The sequence below is a fragment of the Natator depressus genome, chromosome 1 (genome assembly GCF_965152275.1).
Source record: "Natator depressus isolate rNatDep1 chromosome 1, rNatDep2.hap1, whole genome shotgun sequence".
In the NCBI taxonomy this organism is placed as follows: Eukaryota; Metazoa; Chordata; order Testudines; family Cheloniidae; genus Natator; species Natator depressus.
In genome coordinates, this window is record NC_134234.1 from 324,975,165 (window position 1) to 324,987,353 (window position 12,189).

Below are 12,189 nucleotides of genomic sequence, written 5' to 3' on the forward strand. Positions count from 1 at the left end.
AAATGTAGCAAGAATAGAAACTGCACAGTAATGACATTTTTTCGCCCAGTGTGATTTACATTTTAAAATGTCTGTTTTTATCTATAATTTAATAATCATGATATGGTGTTTACCACTCTTTCAGGAGATGGTGTTAAATAAATAGGTTTTTGTTGTCTTTTTATCTTTCTGTTTTTCAGTAAAGCAAACGGAGCCTCTTTTATGCCATTAACCAAACTGACTCATAAACAAAGAGGCAATTTAACGGCATCCCCACAGCATGGCATCCTAGCTTAACCCTGTGAAATCTGAACAATATGAAGAACCAAATGATCAAAGAGATAACATTTAGTTCAGGACCTAGCAAATAATCTTACATTTTGGAGGCTGAGAAATTCTCTAACACTTACATTATTCAGAAATATATCTTAAATTTTCGCACATATTTATTGCACTCTTTTTATCCAGTCTGTACCTCTGATTTCTCTGCTTAATGTAACATAGACTGGTGCAAGTGAAAGATGGTGATTGCTACAATTGTTGTATAAACCATCACATTTTCAGTGAAGAAAGGAAGCTGCACCATCAAAAGAATTTATGGACGGGCTTTGCTTTATAAACAGCAGAGTTATTTGCATTCACTTTATTTCTTGTGAAATATATGTTTGTTTTCAAGTGAATTGATTCCTGTAGTTCTTATCACTATAGTAACTTGGTGTTTTAGTTATAAAAAATAACATACATAAATCATATAGCTTTTCTTACACAGGGTTAAAAATAAGTTTCACATTATACTGTTCCACTGTGGCCTCTATCAAAGCATGCAAAAATGTGCAAAAAAAATTACATATGTGCATGGGGAAAGAATCAGAAGCATGTTTAAGCTACCCCTCAGGAAAGCTCACATATGCTTTGTCTATTGGAGGGAAGTTACTATGTTTATTATTTTTTCTCAATAAGCATATTTTGCCCTTTTCAGCAAAGATCACTTGTGTTTCAACAATTTCTGCTCTTTTCAGACTTGCATACTCTTGAGGCTATCTAGAGTGTTAGTCCTGTTATTAGCACAAACAGAAGTGTAGGAAGTGCAAGCTTTATTTACTTTGGTGATTTTATACATTTTATGAAAACATCACTGCAAAATTGTCTCTAAAATAAGAATCTGAAAAGAGTGTTTAACCATCCTTGGAGCCACAATAAGAGAAAGAATAAGAAATAATAATATAAAGTGAAGTTTTATTATATTGCTTGTAAAGTTATATTGCTTGTGAAGTCCTCTTAAAACAAGGATATATGTTACCATTTCTTTTCCGAGTGGTGCTGTCATTTGGAGACATAGTGATTTTTCCTCTCTGTTTCTTGTGAACTGCAGCGGCAGTCAAAAAAGTGTTAGGAACCAGCAGGAAAGGGATAGATAATAAAACAGAATATATCATAGTGCCACTATATAAATCCACAGTACCCCCACACCTTTAATATCGCATGTAGCTATGGTCACCCCATCTGACAAAAGATATGTTAGAATTGGAAAAGGTATAGAGAAGGGCAAAGAAAATGAACAGGGATATGGAACAGCTTCCATATGAGGAGATATTAAAAAGACTGGGACTGTTCAGCTTAGAAAAGAGATGATTAAGGGGGAGATATGATAGCGGTCTATAAAATCGTGAATGACCTGGAGAAAGTGAATCAGGAAGTATTATTTACCTCTGCACATAACACAAGAACTAGGAGTCACGTGAAATTAATAGGCAGTAGGTTTAAAACAAACATAAGGAAGTACTTCTTCACACAACACATAGACAAGCTGTGGAATTTGCTGCCATAGGATGTGAAGCTCCAAAGTATTATTAGACTGTGACTTGCTCTTGAACAAAAAAGCTGACACTTCCTGTTGGGATGAGTTGTAAACAGGTCTATGTGAGGAACACCCAGGTTTGAAAAATGAGGCTTAATGTATCTGGCCAGAGAGACCACTCGTGGTCTCTGCTGAAAGATCTGCTCAAGTGGTCTGCCAGACTCTTCTGGACACCTGGAAGGTGGGACCTTTGAGGTGAATCATGCTGGTTATACAAAACTGCAAAAGCTGCATCACCTCCTGACAGAGATGATTCAATCTGTCTCTCCCTGTCTGTTCACATAGAGCATTGCTGCTGTGTTGGCCATAAGAACAAGCAGAGTCTTTCCCTTGATGAGGGGGAGGAAAGCCCAATAGGCTAGACAAATGGCTCTCAAATCTCTTAATGTTTATGTAGAGAGCTAAATCTTTGCCAGATAAGAGACTTTAGGTCCACAGATTCCCCAGAAGGGCTTCCCAACCCACAGAAGAAACATCTGTAACCAGTCAATGTGGGGGGTGGGGTAGGGGGTGTCAAAGGGAACTCCCTTAAGTACATTGGTTGGGTTCATCCACCAATTCAAAGACTCCTGTAGATACTTGAACCAGCATGTCCAGTGGGTTGACTAATCAGGGAATACATTGAGTTCACCCAGCTCTGCAACTTCCTGAGATGAAGTCTGGCATGCTGAACCACATATGTTCATGAGGCCATGTGCCCTAGAAGTTTGAGGCAGTTCCTTACAGTCATGGCTGGATGAGCCTTCAGGTCTAATGAAATGGCTAACATAGTCTGGAATCTGACTTGCAGGAGGAAAACCTGGCTACTGTAGAAGCCAAGACCAGTCTTATAAAAACTCTATCCTCTGAACAGTGGAGAAGACTAACTTGTCTTCATTGATCAGCAGACCCAGAACTCTGAAGAGGGACTGGATCTTGGTCACACTGAAGTCTACCTGGCTTTTGGACCAAACTCTCACCAACCAATTGTCCAGGTATGGAAATACTTGTCCTCCTGTTTTTTCTTAGGAAAATGCAGCCACCACTGCCATGCATTTTGTAAATACTGGTGGGGCCACAGATAAGCCAAAGGGCCGGACTGTAAACTGATAATGGGACTCATTGACCATAAACCTGAGGAATTTCCTGGGGCTTTTATGGATAGTCACATGGAAATATACCATCCGCAAGTCAAGGGCAGTGTACCAGTCACTGGGATCCAGGAAGGGATAATGGATGCCAGAGTGATCATCCAAATTACATTTTATTTATATATTTGTTCAGTTCTTACATGTCTAATGTGCGTCTGAGACCTCCTTTTTGCCTTTGGCATTAGGAAGTAGCATGAATAAAACCCTTTCCTTCTGTGGAGGAGGGACCTCCTCAGTGGCTCCCAACAGGAGGAAAGCCTGGACATCCTAAATGAGGCCCTCCTTGTGAGAGTATGGTCCCTGAAGAGGAATGGGGAAGAGAGGTGGGGAAGGGAGGATAGAAACATGTCAAATAGTGTATACCAATTGCATGGTGCTTAGGAACCACTGATCTGGTAATATAGGTCCAAGCACATTGGGATAATCTGTTGGAAAAAACAAGTTGGTAAGCTGTCCTCAACAAGGCAGTGAAATGGACTGCTTGGCATTTCCAGGTTGTATAGAAGAGCCTTATGAAGACAAATAATGAGAAGGTGGTAGTTTCCTCCTATGACTTTTCCCTTTCTTCCCAGACTGATTCAGTTTCCTAGGCATAAAGGATGGGTAATGGTGGAATGACTGAGTGTGGAATTGCTTCTCTTTAAAGAGTGGAGAGTAAATCCCCAACGACTTTAATATAGCCCTAGAGTCCTTGAGACTGGGCAACTAGTCATCAGTCTGCTGAGAAAAGAGGGTTGGTCCCTCAAAAGGGAGATCATGGATAGTCTGTTGGATCTCCTGTAGAAGACCCCAGAACGGAAGCCATGAAAAAATGGTTATTAACCTTTCATGATTGTTGTTCTTTGAAATGTGTTGCATATGTTCATTCCAGTCTTGGTATGCGTGCACCCTTCACCTAGTTCACAGAAAATTTTCCATCAGTAGTACCCACTGAGGCAGGTTGAGTGCCCTCTGCACCAGCGACACTGCTATAAAGGGCCCAGGTGACCCCGAGCCTCCTCAGTTCTTTCTTTCTGGATAACTCAGATGTAAGGAGTAGGAGGGTGGGTTGTGGAATGGACACATGCAACACATCTCGAACAACAACAGTTACGAAAGGTTAGTAACCATTTTTTCTTCTTCAAGTGTTTGCACATGTGCATTCCACTTTTGGTGATGCTCAAGTAGTAATATAGGCAGTGGGATCAAAGTTTATGTACACACAGATCAAATTTGACATCATCCCTAGAGTATGGGGTGATGGCATAATAGGAGGCAAAAGTGTGACCCAATGACCAGGTTGCTGCTTTACAAATATCCTGGATAGGGGCCTGCATGAGGAATGCCACTGAGGTTGCTTGTGATCTTGTGGAGTGATCAGTCAACTTGTCAGTTGGAGAAATGCCTGCCAGATCATAACAAACACTGATACAGGAAGTATCCAAGATTGAGTTCTTTCAAAAGAGTCTGAAAGACCTTTCATTCTGTCCACCATGGCTCTGAACAGCTGGGTGGATCACCAAAACAATTTGGTATACTGTATGTAGAATGCCAGTGCTCTTCTAATGTCCCATGTGTGTAGCAGAAGCCTGTCCCTATTTGTGTACAATTTTGGGTAAAATACAGGTAACTATATTGATTGGTTTATTTGAAAATGTTGTACTACTTTAGAGAGAAAATTTAGATGAGGGCATAAGTATACCTTATTTTTAAAGAAGACTGTATACGATGGTTCGGATGTCAGGGCACACAGTTCAGTGACCCTTCTGGCAGAGGTGATAGCTATTAGGAAAACCACCTTCCACAAAAGGTGTAGTAAGTAGCACATTGCTAAAGGCTCAAATGGTGGCCCCATAAGTTTCAACAACACCAAGTTCAAGTCCCATAGGGAAACAGGTTTCCTTATTTGCAGGTACAACTGTTTGAGGCTTTAAAGGAATATGACTGTCATATCATTATAAAATATTGAACAGTTTTCCATGTGAGTATAGAAAGCCGATATTGCTGCCAGGTGAACCTTCATAGAGGAAATTGTTAAGGCTTGTTGCTTCAGGTGCAACAGATAGTCTAGTAGGTGTTGAATTGAGGACTGCATCAGTGAGACTCTGGTTTGACAACCCCAAACAGAGAACCGTTTCAATTTTGACAGGTAGGCAGCCCTGGTCAAGGGCTTTCTACTACTTAGTAAGACATCGCAAACTTGCTCTGAGCAAGCCTGCTCCCTGGGACTTAGCTGTGTAGCTTCCAGGCTATTAAATGGAGGGTCTGCAGGTTTGGGTGGAGCAGCCAATTGTAGCCTTGGTGCAACGGGAGTGAGACTGGAGTTGCCAATGGGAGGTCCGGTACAGTAGAAAACCAGCGTTGGTGGGGTCACACTCGGGCTATTAGAATAACCGGGGTGTGAGCCTGCTTGATCTTTAGTAGCACTCTGTGTGGAGTGGGATTTGGGGGAAAGCATAATAGAGCTGTTCTGTCCAGGGTAGCAGGAAGGCATCTGTAATGGAGCCTGGACTGAGGCCATGCAGGGAGTAGAATTTATGTCATTTTCTGATGCAAATAGATCTATCTGGGGAGTCCACCACCACTGCATCTGGATACATCTGGGCAGAGAGACCACTCGTGGTGACTTGAAAATGACCTTCTCAGGCAGTCTGTTAACTCATCTGCATATCTGGAAGGTAAGAGGCCTCAAAGTTGATTCCTGACAAAAGAGTGATGAGCGAGCTCCTCCCTGATTGTTGAGGTAAAACATTGCTGAGGTGCTGTCTGTGACAACAAGCAGGTTTTCCCCCGTGATATGATGTAGGAAGGCCTGGCAGGTAAGACAAACTGTCCTGAGCTCTCTGAGGTTCATATGAAGAATGAGATCCCATGAGGACCATAGACCCTGAGTTCAGAGGGGCCCCAGGTGAGCTCTCAATGCATCTGAGACCAGAGTCATCAAAGATTGAGGGTGGAGGAAAGAAATGTCCACACAAATTTTGAGAGTGTTCAGTAAAATTAAACCCACAAAGGTACTGTGAGCACAGGTACTGTGTATCCAGATGATGGAGGCCTGGGGAGTAAACGGAGGCCAGCCACGTCTGGAGGGGCCTAAGGTGTAGCCTCGCATGTTGTACTACATATGTGCATGAGGCCATGTGCCCCAGAGCCTCATACAGCTTCGGGCTGTTGTGACTGGATGAATCTTGAGGTCTGTCATGAGAGATTGAATAGACTGAAATCTTGACTCTGGAAGGAACACTCTGGCCTAGGTTGACTCTATCCTCTGCACCAGGCAAAGGGTAAATTTGTCTACACTAATCAGTAGGCCTAGTGCTTTGAAGTTTGACTGGATGAGTTGAATGCTGGACATAACCTGAGCTTTGAACCAGCCCTTGACTAGCCCATCATACAGGTAAGGCTAGATCTGCACTCCTAGTCTCCTCAGAAATGCTGCTAGCATGGCCATACATACTGTGAATACCTCAGAAGCTGCAGATAGGCCAATCATTAGTATAGTGAATTGGTAATGCGAGTGCTTCAATATGAACCTGACAAACTTTCTTCGCACTTGGTATATTGACACATGAAAGTGGGCATCTCTTAAATCAAGGGTGGTGCACCAGTCTCCAGGATCCAGTGATGGAATGATGGATGCCAGGGTGACCATAAGAACTTTATGTTTTTGAGATAGTTGTTGAGCTGACAAGGTCTAAAATAGGTCTGAGACCTCCCTTTGCTTTTGGGATCAGGAAATAATGGGAGTAGAAGCCTTTCCCTCTTAAACTCTGTGGAACCTCCTCTATGGCTCCCACCTGAAGGAGAGTTTGAACCTCCTGGACAAGAAGCTCCTTGTGAAAATGGTCCCTGAAAAGGGATGGGGATGGAGGGTGGGAAGGGGGGTAGAAATAAACTGAAGTGTGTATCCCATCACTACAGTGCTCAACACCCAACAGTCCATGGTGCTATGGGATCAAGCACTGAGGAAATGGGAAAGGCAGTTTGCAAACAGAAGAAAAATGGGGTCTGACATTCTGGAAACTGGTACAGGATCCTCGTACATCCCATCAAAGTGCCTGGTTAGTAAACCCTGGATGTCTAGGTGGTGCAGCGTTGAGGCACAGGCCTATGTCTATAATCCCTACTCCTCTTTCTCTGCAGTCCTGTTTAGGAGCTGGGCCAGAGTACTGGTGGACTTGTGCTCTGAAGTGCTTCCTGGTAGGGTTACAGTGTGCAACCTGAGGGACTTTAGGACTGCCCCATCAGTACTTTAACCCATGGAGCTTAGCATCAGTCTGCTAATAAGGTAATTGAGACTGGCATGGTACTGAGCACTGTAATGATATTGCTGGTTCCCCTGCATCTGCCAGCACCAATAGCACCAACTCTTGAACTGCCAGTTATACCGGAACCAACAGACTTAGGAGATCTCTGGCTGCTGCAGATACTTCCAGTGTGGTTGGTATCAAGAGGGGGTTGATACGGTGCGCTGTTGCAGATATGGAACATGCTCCTTCTGGCTCTGGACTTGACAGTACCTGCCTAGGTGCCAGAGTCAACAGTGCTGTCTTCTGCAGTGCCGAAGCAGATGAGTGCTTCGACTTAAACAGCACTCTACTCTTAACCCCATGCCTACCAGACTTTGGTACCAGAGATCTTCCCCTCTCAGCAATCTGCTTAGAAATCTTATGCCTCTTCTTAGGCACAGGGGATAGTGAGTGGTGTCAGGACGCAGGCACGGTAGAAAGCGCACTCCTGACTGATACTGAGGCACTATGTGCTGAGTCTGACCAACTTGGCTCAGATGGATGTCTCAAGGCCACCTCCATAAGTAGAAACTTTAGCCTGGCTTCATGGTCTTTCTTTTTGCAAACTTAATGTCCTTACAAATTTGGCAGCACTCCCTGATATGAGTTTCCCTGAGGCACTTCAAGCAACTTGAGTGTGCGTTGCTTAGATACATAGCCTTATTGCAGGAAATGCAGGGCTTGAATCCTGGTGACCGAGGCATTCACCGGTACCGGGAATCGACTGAAACCCTCAGGTGTTGTAAAACCTAACTAACTATACTAAAACAATAATAATAGTAATAACAATAAACTATTTATAACAAAATACAAGAATACACAGTACAAATAGTTGACTGAAAGCAATTGCAAAAGCAAGATGAGCATAACAGTGACCATCACAGGCAGTAAGAAGGAACTGTGGGGGTTCGGGATTGGCTGGGCCCTTTATACCTGTGCCACCGTTGTGTTGCAGTGGAGGGTGCCACTGAGGAAAAAATTTCCAGTGACTGTGCACAGGGCGTGCACACATCAAGAGTGGAATGGACACGTGCAATCACTCAAAGAAGAACACGTATGCATCAGTATCATAAATGCTGTGGCTCTGGCTACAGAGCCTGCCCCATCCAGTGAAGCCTGGAAAGAGGTCCTAGCCACCAGCTTACCTGCTTCGATTACTGCTGGAAACTCTTACCTGGCATCCTCTGGAAACTTGTCCACAAACTTGAGAACATTGTCCCAGAGGGAGAAATCGTATCTAGCCTGTGGGCTTGCTGGTTTGAGGTACAAAACTGGAGGCCAGCAGTAGAATAAATTTTTCTTCTGAAAAGATCAAGTTTCTTTGCCTTTTTTTGTCTTTGGAGTAGAAGACGGCTACCCCTCATTCACTGTCGAGCCCACCAATGAACTCAAGGTGGTGGTGGTGGTAAAAGTGTGCATATCCCCGTGAGGGCTCATGGTACTTTCACTCAGTCTTTTTGTCTGTTGGTGGCAGAGAAGAGGCATTTGCCACAATATTCTTGTGGGCTCCAGAATAGCTTCATTTATAGGGAAAGTTACTTGGGACATCCCTGCTAATCCCAAAATGTCCACTAACCTATAGGAGCTCTCTTGAACTACCTCCACTCATGTGTCCAGGGAAGAAGCAACACTCTTTAACAGGTCCATATTGGCCCTGTAATTGTCCTAAAGAGGTGAGGACATTTCAGATGCCACTGTCTCACTGGGTAATGAGGAGGAGGAACACAAATGCTGAGGTGCTGTCTTCTGTAACTCTTCCGATGGAGGTTCTACTGGGGAATGGGGAGGATCTGGTGGTAGGAGGAAACTCCCCTGGGTTCCAGTATGGCCATTGGTAGGGCACTGGACCCAATCAAGGATCTGTGCCCCTCAACCAATGCAGAATCTCTGTCAGATACCCAGGGTGAAAACCCCTCAGTGATGGAGAGTGATGCCTCGATCTCTGGCCTGAGATATGTATGAACCAATCTCTGATCCCAAAGAAGAGCCCGAGTCACCTGAAGAGGGGAGCGTGGTACTGCTTGGTGTTGAGGACCACTCTTGAGTCTCTGGTGACAACAGTACCGAGGGGAGCATACTGGGATTGCTTCTGCATGGCACTGAGAAAGGAGACACAGGAGGGTCTAAAGTTGGCCATGGTATGGAAGTTGACCTCTACCTGCAGGTAAGTCCACTGTAGTCTGAAGATTCATTGGTACAGGGTGAGATATCTCCTGTACCGCTGGAGAGGCCAGTATTGAGAGGCAGAGGAAATCCTGTAATATGCTTCTGGTGTTGGTTCTGAGAGGTTCCCCTGATGCAGCTGTTGTTGCATCGAAGGGGTCAGTGCTGCAAAATGGGTTGGTCTCAGTGACATAGCCAGCGTGCTGGAGCTGATGACCCCACTGACTGAGATGCAGTCAGCACTGGAGAATGCTTCTCCTCTGAGAACACTCTTCCCCCACTTTCCAGACTGTTTGTTGGTTGACAGTATTGGAGACCTTGGCCTCTTGAAGGATGAGACCTTAGAAGCACCATGTTGATGCTTCTTTCTCAGTACTGGGGAAGGAGAATGATGCCAAAACTCAGCAATGTCCCGAGCGGCACTTCTGACTGAAGTAAATGTACTTGGTGGCTGCACCAAGTGGGAATGTTCTGAGGGTGGATGCCGGGCTGCCTCCGAGAAAAGGTTGCAGAATCTCATCTCCCTATTCAACTTAGTTTGGGGCTTAAAATCCGTACAGATCTAACTCTTGTTCCGGAAGCGACACTTGCTGAGGCACTTCAGACACCTAGAATGAGGGTCAGCCACCGACATGGATTTCCTGCAGCCAATGCAAGGTTTAAAACGCAGAGACCGAGGCATTCCCCAGTACCAGGCACCAGCACCCAGAAGAAATGGGAACTGACACTCCACTAAATTATAAAAAAACGATTAATAAATGAAACTTACACTAAATTACCACTTCACTATATACAAGAGAAAAAACAAATTCCCTGAAAGAGAGAAATTCCCAAAAGCAAGGCAACATACTCTGACTACCAGTCATGGGTGGTAAGAAGGAACTGAGAAGGGGTCAGGATACCATCATGCAGCACAAGGCAGCAGAAGGAGCATGCGGTGCCCTGACATGTACTGCTAAGGGGACATCTCTAACTCTGGTGTGCTGAGCACCCATATTCCCGAAGTGGATGGACATCTGCAATCACTTACATTTTTTCCCCCAGGAGGCACAATAGAAGCAATGGCAATTCAATCTTCCCTTCACTTTTTCCTCTCTAAAGTGCATTAACCCAGAGAGAATTGTGACCTTAAGAACCCCTCAAAGCCAACTGACAGTGGGTTCAATGTTCTATAACAGCAACTCTTATGAGACCTGATAAACTCACTACACCTAACACACTGCTGTCATAGTATATATCTATAATTTCATGAGAGGTATCAAATGAAAGCTTAGATCATACTGGTCATCATAAGCATTGTGAGATGTATGTATATTTGGTACACAAGGAATTGTGTGTACCTCCAAAAAATAATTTTTAAACTATGTAACCAGGAAGAATTCACAATCAGGTTTTTTCCAGACAGGAGGTAAGGTGTATATCTCTCTGTCACATGCAAATTAAGCCAACACAATGGAAGCCCTATTTGCATGTGAAGTCAACAGGAAAAACAAGTTGCTAGGAGGGATGTGAAATCAACAGGGAGAACAGTGGAGAACATTCAATGGGAGAGAAGAATCTTATCTGAGGGTGCACTTCAAAAGGGGCATTTCAAAGGGTTACTGGACTATATGAGGAAGGGAAAAGGACCCCTTTCTTATCCTTTCACTGAGGAGGCAAAAAGGACAGCGCTTTTTCCATTCATGAAAGTTGGATCCTAGCCATGTGGGCTAGTGATTCTGGGAGGCTGCTTTAGGTGAGAAATAAGACAAGAACTTTAGTCTGTTAAAGTTAAGATAGAGTCTAAAAAGTGAGTTATACCTTTCGTTTTACATATAACCGGTTGTTCTTGTTATCCTTGCTCACTAGCTCTTAAATCTTAATCTAGTAAATAAACTTATTTGCTTTCACAATCAGTAGATTCCAGTGCTGTGTTGTCATAAAGGATCTGATCTGAGTTGTGCCAGTCAAACTGTGTATACTCTGTCTCTTTTGGAGACAGTGTACCTGATTATTTCGGAGAGTATCCAGTGGCAGGGGCTGAATACCTCAGAGGGAGATGCTGGCAGAGGGGCTTGAGGATTGGTGTGTGTCTGTCACTAGCTGCACAGAGGGTAAGGTTTGCGGACATCTGGAAATAAGTGCTATGTCTGTGGCCAGAGGCTGTTGGTTTTAGGGAGCTGAGCTACAGAAGGCATCAGGCAAAAGTACTTCATGTGAAGGGCAGGTAGTGGCAAGATACCTCATAACACTTAGTACCCCTGGGGAGCATCACAGGGCTGCACTGGGAAGTGAAAAAATAGTTGTGTCTTCATGTCCATTCAATTACCTGTCCCTGTCCTAGTGTGATTGCCATTTAGTGACCGCTATAATAGTTGTGTAAAGTCTACCAGTTCATTTCTCAATTGCCACTGAACAGCGATCAGAAAATAATTACTTTTGATTACTATATGGACATAGACTGGATTTGATCCACTGACCTAGAGAAAAAAGATTCCATATCTCCTTATCCATCCCCGAGTCATTCAGGAGTCTTGTTTTTAAATATTATTTGATCTGTGTTCTTAGGTTTTATCTATAAGTTTATCGTCTTCCTTTTTTTTTTTAGAAAGAACACATTATACAGGACAAGGACATAAGCATCTAGCAATTGTAATACAACACATATGAGCATCAAAGGCTGTCCTTCTACTGAGGCCAAAGCATATGGCTGAGTTGTTCTTTTCTTAAATACAGATGAGTGTTTTCCACCTTTAACTATTGCCAGCAGAGCTCCATGTTCATTAGCTACCTCCCTTGAAAGCAAATGCTG

At 43.8% G+C, this 12,189-nt stretch overlaps 1 protein-coding gene across 3 annotated transcripts in view; it reads right to left on the bottom strand.

Annotated features, from left to right (window-relative positions):
- The window catches only part of MAGI2 (membrane associated guanylate kinase, WW and PDZ domain containing 2), a 1,132,945-nt gene that overhangs the window by 380,164 nt on the left and 740,592 nt on the right, over window positions 1-12,189 (bottom strand). The gene's annotated exons all lie outside the window — the stretch shown is intronic.